A 12521-nucleotide genomic window follows, 5' to 3' on the forward strand; every position below is an offset into this window, starting at 1 on the left:
TTTGGTCTCACCAAATTCTCACCAACTACTAAAATAACCATTTCAGTTGGGCTTCAGGTTTAGAAATTGACATTAAGATATTAATCACAAAGGTGGTCCCCTTCTAGAAGAGTTTGATATTTGAGATCTGATGAAACCCAGTGGTAGGATTGCAGAACTCCTGTTGACTGTGAGGTAGGACTAAGGCTATACCCCTTTTCAAACATCAGTGCTCTGAGGGAAAGGGACAGGCAAAACTTCAGGATCCTAAAATAAATCACCAAACTGCGGATCCTTCCTCCTGGTTAATATGACCCACCCACACTGAACTTTGAACTCCTTTATCATCATCAAAGTTTTCCAATATGGAAGAGACCTCTTTCTAGAGTCAGTTTTCACAGGAAAAGCTATCAATGGATAACCAAATGAACAATTATCTCTTTGGAAGCAACAACCAAGCCCTGAATCAGATGAGCTTTGCCTTTTTCTCCCCCATTCTTTCTTTGTCCTCATTAAGGGAAGCATATTATGAAAATGTATAATTTTCCCACTTTGTTCCTCATGCTTAATTGATTTCCAGCATTAAAAAAAAAAAAAAAAAAGATTATTAGCCAGGAAGAGGAAACCTCAAACCTCATGAGTGTCCTCTTAATGACCATTTAATCTTAAATTGTGTTCACAAATGCTAATTATAAACATCTTTAATTGTGCATGCCACCTACCACGGTTGAGTGCAATTCAATTTCTTAGACTTTGACATAATACTCTACTACATCACCAGCCAAGGAACTGTCAGGAGTTGAGCCTTTTTGCTTTCTACTCAGGGAAGCAAAAGTGGTCATCAGTTCAAGCCTAGTAAATCAGTATCCATCAGTGAGGAGTATCTTAGGAGGTAGCAGTCCTTGCCAGGACATGGGATATGGCCACTTGCAGCAACAGCTCTATGTTAATTAATAAATCAATGGAATTAATTAATTCACTTACCATGTGCTGTGAACTAGTAGTAGTTCTGGAGACTCAGAGATGAGTTAAGATTTAGTTCCTGCCTTCAGAGGCAGTTTATATTATGGAGAGAGATACTCTCCAACTTGCTAAGGCAAACTCTGCTAAAAGCTGTGGTACTTGTTCAGGTAAGCAGTGGTGGAGAGCAGAGAATTCTTCAGGCAGATAAAAGGAGAGAGGGAGATGGAGAGAGACATTCTAGGCGGAGGGAACAGCATGGCCAGAATCTCAGTGGTATCAACTGGTTAGGGGTATTTGGGAGGGGCCTGTAGCCCTGTACAGAGGTGAAGAGGGTTCTGTCAGACAGAGTCACTGCAGAGGCAGGGTGAGATCAGAATGGAGAGGAGCAGCAGTGTTTTCAAAGGGGTCAGGACTTCATCACTCAGACAGGGAGTCCCTGAAGAGCCCTTAAGATGAGAAGTGATCTTACCTACAATTTAATGAGACCATGCTTCCATTTACAAATGCTCCAGATTGGCCTGTGGCTCAGTTTTGTAGGTAATGTTTGTCACTAAAGCCTCAAGGCTCTCATCCGTCTCTTTTTGTGTCCTTCTCTTCAGACCTGGTACCCCCTTCTCCCTTGCAGGAATCCAGCTAGAGCCCCTTTCAAAATAGGTAGGCTCTCAGGAGATCTTGGCTCATCACCTCCAAAACAGTAACAGAAAACAGCTCAGGGGTTCCTCACCTTCTCCCTTTCTGAATGCTTTCACATCCCCATTGTGGAAGAAAGCAAACCAATAAGCAAACTGTGGGCAGCAGCTGCTGTTATGTGTGAAATCAGAGTGCCTCAGGCCACCCTCCAACTTCAGGGGAGAGTCAGAAGCAAAGCCAGAAGTGCTGATGTCCTGGATCTGGGACTGACAGCCACTACCACAGTGTGGGAAGGGGGCAGATATAATGGACTTGGCACAAGTGGAAGCCCAAGAGAGGAGACACAGGGACCTTAGAGGAAGAAAAGGAGCAGAGAAGAAGGCTGTGGAGCACAATAATCAATTTACTAAACACCTGTTCTGCAGTGTTCATTGACATTCTGTGAACTACAGCTCAGACGTAGAAAACCAGGTGGCTTTCTTTGTAAATTTTCTCATCTTGCTCTTGACCTTTCATTTCCAATGATAGCGGGGGGGTAGAGGGGGAGGAAAGCTTACCCAAAGATTTGCGTTTATTTCTAGTTTAAAATTTATTTTCTAGGTAAAGAGGCAATCAAGTTGTAATGATGTAAAAGACATTTGCTTTTAGAGAATATTCATTTTTATTATTGAAGATGAATTTTTGTAAGACTTACTCATCTCTGATAAATATTTTAAGTTATGTTAAGTATAGATAAGTGGTTGGTAAGTGGAGTATATGTGTGCTAAACATAGGAAGAGATGGAAGGAGCAAAAGACGTGTAATGGTCACGAGTCACCTGGGTACTAAATGATTGTTGTACACTAATTATGCACGAGACTTATGAGGCACTAAATATATGTGAGCACTTTATACACACGAGGCCTTAATTCAGCTGCCCATTGGAGACTCCCACTCTGGCCCCATGTGTCCTCTGCCCAAGGAACACAAGTAAGACAGATTAACCAACTGTGTGGCTAATTGGCAAACTTAGATGTTGACCAGAGGTACTTTCCCTGAGTCTTTTTGATAGAGCAAGTGTGTGTCATTGGCCAGAGCAATTTCCATCTGTGGGCCTCTTGCTTGAACTTCAACTCTGTCCCTCATAACCACACTATCAGTGAGGGAGGCTGCGGCTGACAAAGACAGGACATGAGACTTTGTAAATCCCATCTTTGTACTACCCCATGCAGGTAGTACGTTCCTTCATCTCCACCTGCAGCCTCTCCAGAGTGTGTTAACTTACCCCAATTTTTCCCTTGCTTCTTTTTCATTGTGTTTCCATTGATTTAATGAAGATTGTGAGTTGAGCATTTAGATTTGGTCTGTTCCATGACCTCTAGGATAGCCTGGTAGTGTGTGAGTCTACTGCAACATCAGACTAATTTTCTACTCACTGCAAGTCAAAGTTTAAACTAAACATGATTCTCCTACTGTCTCCAGAAATCACTTTCTATCCTTGATATCTAGGTGTAGGCTGCATAGGGAGGGCTGCTTGACTACATGCTGCCTTTGGATGTGCCCTGCCCACCTTGTCTGGATATTAAGTGTCCTCTCCCAGTGACTAAAGAGGTGTGGCTGCCTTACTTGCTCTCTCTAGAGTTAAACTGGCTCCTACTGATGGCAACCGTGTTTTGAATTTGCCATTTGCCTTCACTGGTCAGGTTGCCACACACTTGAACATCCTCATCCCAATCCCAGGCATCTTCCAGTCCACTCAGGCTCTTTGCACATCCTGGGTTTCCTTTCACAACACAGACAGAGGGCATCAGGAGGACCCTGTGAGGACCTTTTACAGACATGTGGGACTGCTCCTGTACCATGTAGAGAATGGCAAGAGAGAGCACCACATTGAGTAATTTCATATCACTTCTCATTTTTCTGGGTTTTCCATATGAGATTTCTTTTATCTTATCCCTAAAAACAGTCCGTGGGGAAGGCCTGGGGGAATGGGTACTACATTTTTTCACAGGGTTCAGACATCATAATAACTTAGTCTCTGCTTGAAGATTTAGTATACTATTCAATTTTGGAGAATCTGCTCTGATATTATACTCTGTATCTCTCTATGCTATTTCTTAAAGTGAAATTTGTCTTTAGACGTTTGGTGGCTCAATTGGTTAAGCATTCAACTCTTGATTTCATTTCAGGTTATGATCTCACAGTTGTGGGATCAAGCCCCGTGTCAGGATCCACACCCAGCACAGAGTCTGCTTAAGATTCTCTCTCCCTCTCCCCCTGTCTTTCTCTCTGCCTCTCTCTCTCTCTCTCTCTCAAAACAATTTTGTATTTAGAAAATCCTTTTCAATTAATCTTAGACCACAGACTATGAAATTGCCATAGACCTTAAGCTTCAAAATGGGACAGTCATTTCCCCAATTCTAGGCTGGTTTTTCTGCCCTAATGGCCAGGGGATGCTCAATCACCTGATTACATACCTAGATGACCTAAAGATGATCAGGAATGAAAATACATTATGTTAAAGTTCCATTGATTTTGCCCTATTTCAAAGGTACATCGTATGTTGGTGTATACACAACACCATTTAGATAAGTTCATTTAACAAATATTTCTTGCAGGGCTATTATGTTCCAGGAAATGAGCTAAATATATAATGGCAAATCCAATGGTCAGGGTTACCTTCCTAATGGAACTTACACTCTAGTAGGAGATGTTGATCAAGACTAAGTAGACATATAGATAAGATAATTGAATTTGTATTGATAAGCAAAATAGTTCAACAAATAACCCCAGAAATCCATTCCTGATAACCTGGCAAGGAATTAACTGAGGAAAGACTCTCTTCCCAGCAATGGGAGGGGACTGCTTCTGATCATCTCTGATAATCCCCATGGGGCCAGGCACACCTAGACAGCTGGAGTTTTCCAACAGTTACCTGAAGAACTCATTCCTCAGTTCAGACTGCTGGTGCCCAAGCCAAAGGCTTTGCCCCACACTGTAAAGTCACCCTTATGTCCAGCCAGTAAAAAGGCAAAATAAAGGAGAGGGGTTTCCACAGGGGCTGAGAAAACAAAAGACTCATTCCCTGCCTTCGAATGCCAGCTGACATCAAGTGATGTTGCCTATACCACATGAGCCTTTTACACAATAGCTTTAAAATAAAGAAATAGAGTAATGTGATAGTGAGTAACCGGAGGCAGAGACTACCTGCCAAGAGAAGGAAAGTCCAGCAGAGCTTCACTGATAAGCCACATTTAAGTACCTGAACTAAAAGACTAGAAGGAACAAGTCATGCAAATAGTAGGAAGGGCCCATGCCAGCCCAAAGAAATAGCCCAGTGGCAAAGCCCAGAGGTGGGAGCAAACTTGTGTTCCTCAGAACCCAAAGCTGGTAGATGTTCAGGAGCAAAGTGATAAGAGGTGAGGTTGGAGCCTCAGGTTAGGAACAAACTAAATCAGGCTGTTTTTTGTTTGTTTGTCCCTCCAACCCCCAAGTACAGAAGCCATAAAAATGAGGTAGACACATGGGCTAATCTGATAAAATTCTTTTAGAAACTCCCTTAGCATCTATATAAAGAACAGGGATAATATGAATAGAAGGCAAAAGACCTGACTGGCATCTTTAGTGCAAGTTTGATGCGATGTTGGTCTGGACCAGATAGTTGCGCTGAGGATGGAGAATGATAGGCTGATTCTTGATCCATTTGGGAGTTGACAGTGGTAAAAATAAGGGGCATCAAGGAACCCCCTCAGATTTTGGCTTGCGCAACTAGGTGGACGGTGCTATTGCTTATTAGGTGGATGAGAAATACTGGGGGAGAGACAAGTCTGAAAGCACTGGGGTGGTATGGAATCAGGATATTTTGGAATACCATCTTTGAGATGACCTACAGACATCTGTATGCTGGGGAGGCACTATATGAGAGAGCTCCTCTCAGCTGTGACCCCTACGGGCCCCTGGCACATAAGCAATAGCCCACTCCAACTGAGCATTGATGGTCCCTTCCCCCCACACTGCTCTCTACTACTTGAGGGTAAGTCAGTTGGCAGTTTGCACAGATGGCATCTCTTCTCATGATCTCTCCAGAGCTTGGCCACTTCCAGATTATTTCCAGCATTTTTCCTTTGTCTGCCTAAGAGTGGTCCATCTTCTGGCTGCCAACCTGGCAGGCAGTGAAACCCTGTGTCTTCAGGCCTTCACTTGAAAGAAAAGGCAAATGGCAGCAATATAAATTGAAAGCCATTCTTCACCATCTGGAAGCTAGTTTCCTGTTGTCCAGGAGGCAGACGGGTAGGGGTTGGCTCGCCAGCTGCCTTGTCTTGCCTGGATGAACTGCCAGCAGAGGACTGAGTTTACATTTCAAATGTAGGGCCGTTTTCCTTCTCTTCTTGCAGGATCTGGAGAGAGGAGCAGTTACATGATAGAAAGCGATAAAGAATTGCTACACACCCTTTATTTATTAGGTTCCTCCTGCCAGGAATTCAGAAGACTCTCCCCTCCCTTTATATGACCCCCTTTTACACTTGTGATCTCAGTGACCCAATGGGGCCATTCACCTCTGTCAGGAAATGCGTTACTAACTACTTTTTGATTATTTCCTTGATGAGCGCTTTCCTTTGTGAAAAATATATTTGCTGAGCGTTAGCAGGTTCAAGGCACAAAAGTCCATGCTAATGACATGGCATTACACAGGCCAGGCCTTGCTGTCTTGGAGTTCTTACTCTAGTAGGGGTCAGGCAACAGAGAAAGAATCAAGCAAATGCAAATAAAGGTAATCCTGGATAGTGATGACTGTTGTGGAGAAAATAAGGCAGGGAAATGCAGTGTGTCAAATTATACAGAGGAGACAGCGGGGAAGTTGCTGAGGAGGTGATAGTTGAATTGAGAAGGAACTACTGAGCACAACTCTGGGCAAAGTGTGTTCCAGGTCTTGGATCAGCAAGAGCAAAACTCTTCAGATGAAATTAGATTTAGAACGATGTGGGCGGTGTGGCTGCAGCCTGTTGAATGGTGGAGATTGCAGTTTGAGGTCTGGTCAGAGCCCAGAAGGTATCACATCTTGAATCCTTGCATGTTCTCAGGGCACCCTAATTAGTGTGGGATTAGGCCAATAGCATAAAAGACATGGTTGGAATGGAATTGAACCAGATTTAAAGGGAATTGGTGAGGACCCAGTTGGGTCCAAATAGCAAATTATAAAGTTTCTCCTCCTTGCTTTGTGTTACACTCCAGCTTTGCCAGTCAGCTTGTTGCCACCTGCATACACCTGCAGTGTGCTTGATGCCCCTTGGGATGTCTTCCTTCTCTACCTCTCTTTGGATGGCTAGCTTCTCCTCACCCTTGAACACTTCTCTCAATGTCACTACCTCCAGAAGCACCTCTCCATGAGTTGTGATAACCAAAAATGTCTCAAGTCATTGCCAGAAATCTTGGTGGGGGCATGAGGGGATCTTCCCAAGCTGAGAATCCCCCTACCCCCGATACACCTTTCTCTCTTGTTAGGGAGAGAGGGAAGGCAAGAAGCAGCAAAATGTCAGGAAATAAGCAGCCTACATCAAGTTTTGTTGCATTGTTATAAAGCTGTCCTGGGCTAAACCCACCTTAAATTAGTGCAGCCTGTAGTATTTCAGGCGCACCAAAGACACAACTAATGAAAAACCAGAGAAAGAGTCAGATCAGGAGACCCATTAAGGAATTAAGGTTCTATTTTTGTACTCATCAGCCTAACAACACTGTTAAATTTCAGGTTGGTGAAGTCAGGACTACACTAAAAAATGTTACTACTTTTTAATTACTGTTAATTACTGTCACTATTATTTGCATGTTGGTTTGTTCAAATACCTCAAAAATGTGAGGACTTTGCCGCCTGGCCTTGATAACATTTTTGTGTTTATAACTTCTTGCCAACCCGTGTTCTGGGAGGATGTTCTTCACCCTTACTCAGAAGGAAGACAATACCCCAGAAGCAGCTGTAAGTGTGTATCTAGAGGATACAGAGTCTGAGAGGCTGGAATTAGAACCCAAGTGCAGATAAAAGCTCCAGGGTTCTGCCCCTGATGATTGAGTTGGATAAGGCAGGCGTTTAATTCAAGCCTGGCAGGTATTCCTAGGAGTCAGGCTGTGTTTAGGCTAAGCTGTTCACTTTTTCCTCCAGATTCGCTGGAGAATACGTCCGTGTTCAGCCAAAGGTCTGTGGGTCCTCAGGGAAGTACCTCCTTTAGGCCTCTGAGCAACATATGACAGGTTTGTCAACAATGGAATGTTGGCAGGTTTTTCTCTGAGTCCCCAATCTGTCTTTTTTGTGCTCATTCCACATACAGGCTTTCTTCTCCTCCCAATATTTTAAGGTCATTTGCCTTTTTTCCTCAACATTCTGGCCCCAAAACCCAATTGCAGGAAGAGCTTCTAGATTCTCATTCCATGAGGAATTGAGGGCTGCTAATGGCCTAATATACTGTATCTTCCTAATGAGCCTACAAGTTAATCTCCCGTAGTAGAATTTATCAGCTGGAGGAGGAGGGAAAATTTCCTTTCCTTTTCTTTCTTTTTCTTTGTTTTTAAATGTTACATCTACATGGTATTGGTAGTGTTTCATCTCTTTGCAAGGTCGTACTATGTTTAAAAAAAAAAAAAGCATGATTAATAATTGCACAGAGCTCTGCTGTTTCACACTGTAGCCACTAGTCAGCTGTGTCTGTTGACTAATTGAAATATGGCCAGTCTGAATCGAGATGTCCTGCAAGTACAAATCAAACTGGTATTTGAAGAATTAGTGTGAAAAACGGTAAAATGTATCACTAACAGTTTTTATATCGATTACATGTTGAAATGATATTTTCAATAATATTAACATTATACATAATAATATATTAGGTTAAATAAAATATATAATAAAATTAATTTTACCTGTTTCCTTTTATATTTTTTAGGTAGTTACTAGAAAATTTGAAGTTACATAGGTGGTTTACATCTTATTTCTATCAGACAATGCTGATCTAGAGATTTGTACACCATTAAAGTACTTCTGTAGTCATTTAATCCATTAGGGGATTGATCATTATTCCATTTAACCAAAAAATAAAAACTAAAAATGTAAGAGGTTGGCAGTTTGTTCTTGATCACAGCTAGCAGTAAAAATAGATACTGAGTCGGCTAACTACAAAAATTACCCTCTGTGTTGAAATCCAAGGACAACATCGTCTTTTTTGATAAAAGACTGGACTTGGGGTTCGGACAAACAAACTTCAACACAAAGCTCTCCTTTCTAAAACTTTATATTTCCCTTAAAGCAGCGTTTCCCTTTTTAAGTTGGAACAGCAAAGACAGATAGAAGGGTCAGGAAATCTCATTGCTCTGGGGGCTCAGAGTGGTTCATGCCTGGTAAGTGGTACTGCGGGACAATAAAACAAAAAGTACTGGTAAATAAGAGTCCATAATACCCCCCCCCAAAAGAAAGGAAGAATTAAGTCCCCTTTTCAGGGAAAATAATTTAGCTGACTGCATGGTTATTTTTCCTCAAATACTTCTTCCTAAGCTTTGCAGAGATTAATTACTCACACCTTGCATTTTGCTATTACAGACTCTGAGTGGAAACACGCCCTGCTTTTCTTCCCCAAAACACCTGCTGCATCCTCCCTGCATCAACAGCGATGAAAATAAGATTAGGCTGTTGGTATCCCTTCTCTAAAATTATCTGCATGTTGTCCTGCATTCTGGCCAGAACCTGTGATGTCTGTGATCCATTGTAATGGGTGAGCCCAGAGTGCGGGGCAGCAAAAAGACTGGGGCTGGAATGAAAACACTTGGCTCAGGAAATTCCCCATTATCAGAGGTACTTAGACTTTAGGTAGAATTGATTTGGATCAAATTTTGTATATCTTCCAATCCCAAGAGTCAATAATTCTATGGCAAATAAATTTTCTTTTTTAATGTTTATTTATTTAGAGAGAGAGAGTACAAAGAAGGGAAGGGCAGAGAGAGAGAATCTCAAGCAGGCTCCATGCTGTCAGCACACAGCCGAACCTGGGGCTTGATCCTATGAACTGTGGGATCATGACCTGAACCAAAACCAAGAGTCGAACACTCAACTGACTGAGTTTCCCAGGCACTCCTATGACAAAAAAATTCTGTAGAGGAATAAAACCCTTTAGAACCCTTTCTAGTTGGCAGCCTAACCCATTCTCCATTCCCTCTGCCTTTAGCCATTGCTGTAGAGATGACCACTTCACTGCTGTTGAAGTGTCTCTTTCTGATTCCAGAATATTTGTGTCTGAAAGGCTGAAGATAAATGCAGCAACTCAGTCTGATAAACAAATAGTCCTGATAATGGAGCTCAATGGAGATAGTTGTGCCAGGAAATATTTAGGTGTTGAATGTAATTTCAAAGGTCAGTAAATATGCCAAGTGAATGCAGTCTGAAGCTGAACACACAGTGAGAGCAGGTGAGGGACTAGACTGTTTTCCCACCTCCCTTGCAGAAAGAGCTTAATAGTCTACCTCCAAGTTGACATTTTATTTCTATATTTTTGCTATAGGCTAGGACCCTTTTCCCCTTATGTTTCTTTCTTTCTTTTTTTAATAATTGAAGATCTTTGTTGCAGAATGGCAGGAACAATAAATCACAAAGCCTTTATATTTATTTACATTATTTTACTTGTCACAGACAGCTGGTTCTAGAAAATTTCCAGGAACTGAGAAGTTATCTAGATGTCTATTTCCCCCCCCCCCATTTGGAAGTCTTCTGTACCCAGCCCCACACTAGGTGGTATATTAACAGGACAAAGACACAATCCTCACCCTTAAAGAATCTTGATGTAGTTGGAGAGACATGAACAGATGAATTTATGAACAGCACAGCATAAATGTGGCAGAAGAGGGGTATATGAGCTGCTTTACCTGTACTACAGTCTTCCATGCCTTCTCACTGATTCTCAGCCTCTGGCATTTCACTGTTCCCATTTAATTTTCTCCTCACCCACACCAAGGGATTCAGGGGTCATCTCAAATAAATGACTCCACTGTGAAACTCGAAACCTGACCTTATTCCTAGCCTTGAGCCTCACATTTCCTCTTGGAATTCCTGCTAAAAACTTAAACTAACATATCCAAAATCAAAATAATCTCCACTTCCCATAATCAAAATTGTCATCCAGGTGCATATATTACTGTTACCTAGACTCTAACTAGGTTTACATCTCACTAAATGTGTACACTTGGAAAGGCCATGTATCCTCCCTGAGGCTCAGTTTCATCACATGTAAATTTGATTACTAACATTCGTTTCTTATACCAAGGAACCATTGGAAAAATAATAAAATGATAAGATCAGGTGCATGTATCAAGCATCACTAATACTCTTGTGTTAGTAGTTTGGGTATACATTCTTTTTTGTCCATATAGCATTTGCAACCCCTGACTGGTCTCCCCATCTCTATCAGCTCTATCACATTTTAACTCCTATTCTTACCATTCCTATACTGAAGTAAGCACATAACATTTTTCCTGGATTCTTAGTTTTAGCTTTATCCTCCAAGTATCAGACTGAGCCTAAGCTGTGTCTAGATCTTGGGTTCAGGTATGTTTCAGAATATATCTGGAAATGCTCCAGCCAGTCATAATATTATTTGTTTGTAGGAGGTTGAGGAGTCTTTTGGGAGAGAATTTACCAAGAAAAGAGGATTGGGCAGACAAGTCTGACTGTCACAAAACCTGAGTTATGAGAGAAGAGGAGCGATTCTGAATAAGGTGTCATAATCATCACACGAAACCTGCCCCAGCCCCATTGCTCAGATCCATGTCTGTTCCTCAAGAGAGAGAGATAGCTGTCTAGCCAGAGACAGAAATGGCTGGGTCAGTAAACATCATTGGAACAATGGGTCTCAGGGGCACCTGGGTGGCTCAGTCGGTTAAGCATCTGACTTCAGCTCAGGACATGATCTCACAGTTCATGGGTTCGAGCCCTGCATCGGGTTCTGTGCTGACAGCTCAGAGCCTGGAGCCTGCTTTCGATTCTGTCTCCCTCTTCTCTCTGCTCCTCTGCAGCTCATACTCTGTCTCTGTCTCTCTCTCTCTTTCTCTCTCTCTCAAAAATAAATAAATATTAAAAAAATAAAAATAAAAAAAAAAAACAAAAAAACAGTGGGTCTCAGGCACGAGAGATCCCAAAGCAGTAAAGATGTTGGCACTGCATTGGAAATCCTCCCTCAGTGTATACCATGAAGTGGGAAGGTCCATCTTCCCCTCCTCTATCTCACACACACTTTTTGGCTGCATGTTATAGGCTGTCATGTGAGCATTAGTGACATCGCCCCTTTGAAAACTATGCATCAGTGTTAGTGCCTGGTGGGAGACTTCAGTGGAGACCCTCTCTGGAAATTGGAGTTGCAATATCAGAAGACCTGCCCACAAGCACTTTTGAGGTAACCCCATGAACCTGCAGAAGGTCTTGAGGTGACATGAAGGGATAGAGAGATTTTACAGAAGGCTCTATATCAGCAAGAGTGGTCAAAAACCAGTGAATTTCAAATTTTTGTTCCTAAAGGGACTCCATTCAAATCCACAATTAGAGAAATTTGGGTTATAGTTATGTGTACCCTCAAACTCCTAGAAATTCCCACATACAAATGAATATAGTTTGAGTATGATGACTTCCCATACATTAGCTAAGTAAATGTTGAATGAGCTCCAAATCTCTAGTATCACATGAATATTTCATGTGGACCATTTTTAAGGTCCATGGAAAACCGTACCCTTCATAAATACCTACATAACTAATACACACACACACAGAGAGAGAGAGAGAGAGAGAGAGAGAGAGAGAGAGAGAAGAAAGAAAGAAGAAAGATTTTCCTGGGTAGCTTGCCATGGTGCACAGAATGAGCACATTTGCTCTTGCTTAAAGAATAATGTCTCCACGGGGAGCCTGGGTGGCTCAGTCAGTTAAGCATCCAACTTTGGCTCAGGTCATGATC

Source organism: Panthera pardus, unplaced genomic scaffold (genome assembly GCF_024362965.1).
Source record: "Panthera pardus isolate Hobbes unplaced genomic scaffold, ASM2436296v1 HiC_scaffold_25, whole genome shotgun sequence".
Classification (NCBI taxonomy): Eukaryota; Metazoa; Chordata; class Mammalia; order Carnivora; family Felidae; genus Panthera; species Panthera pardus.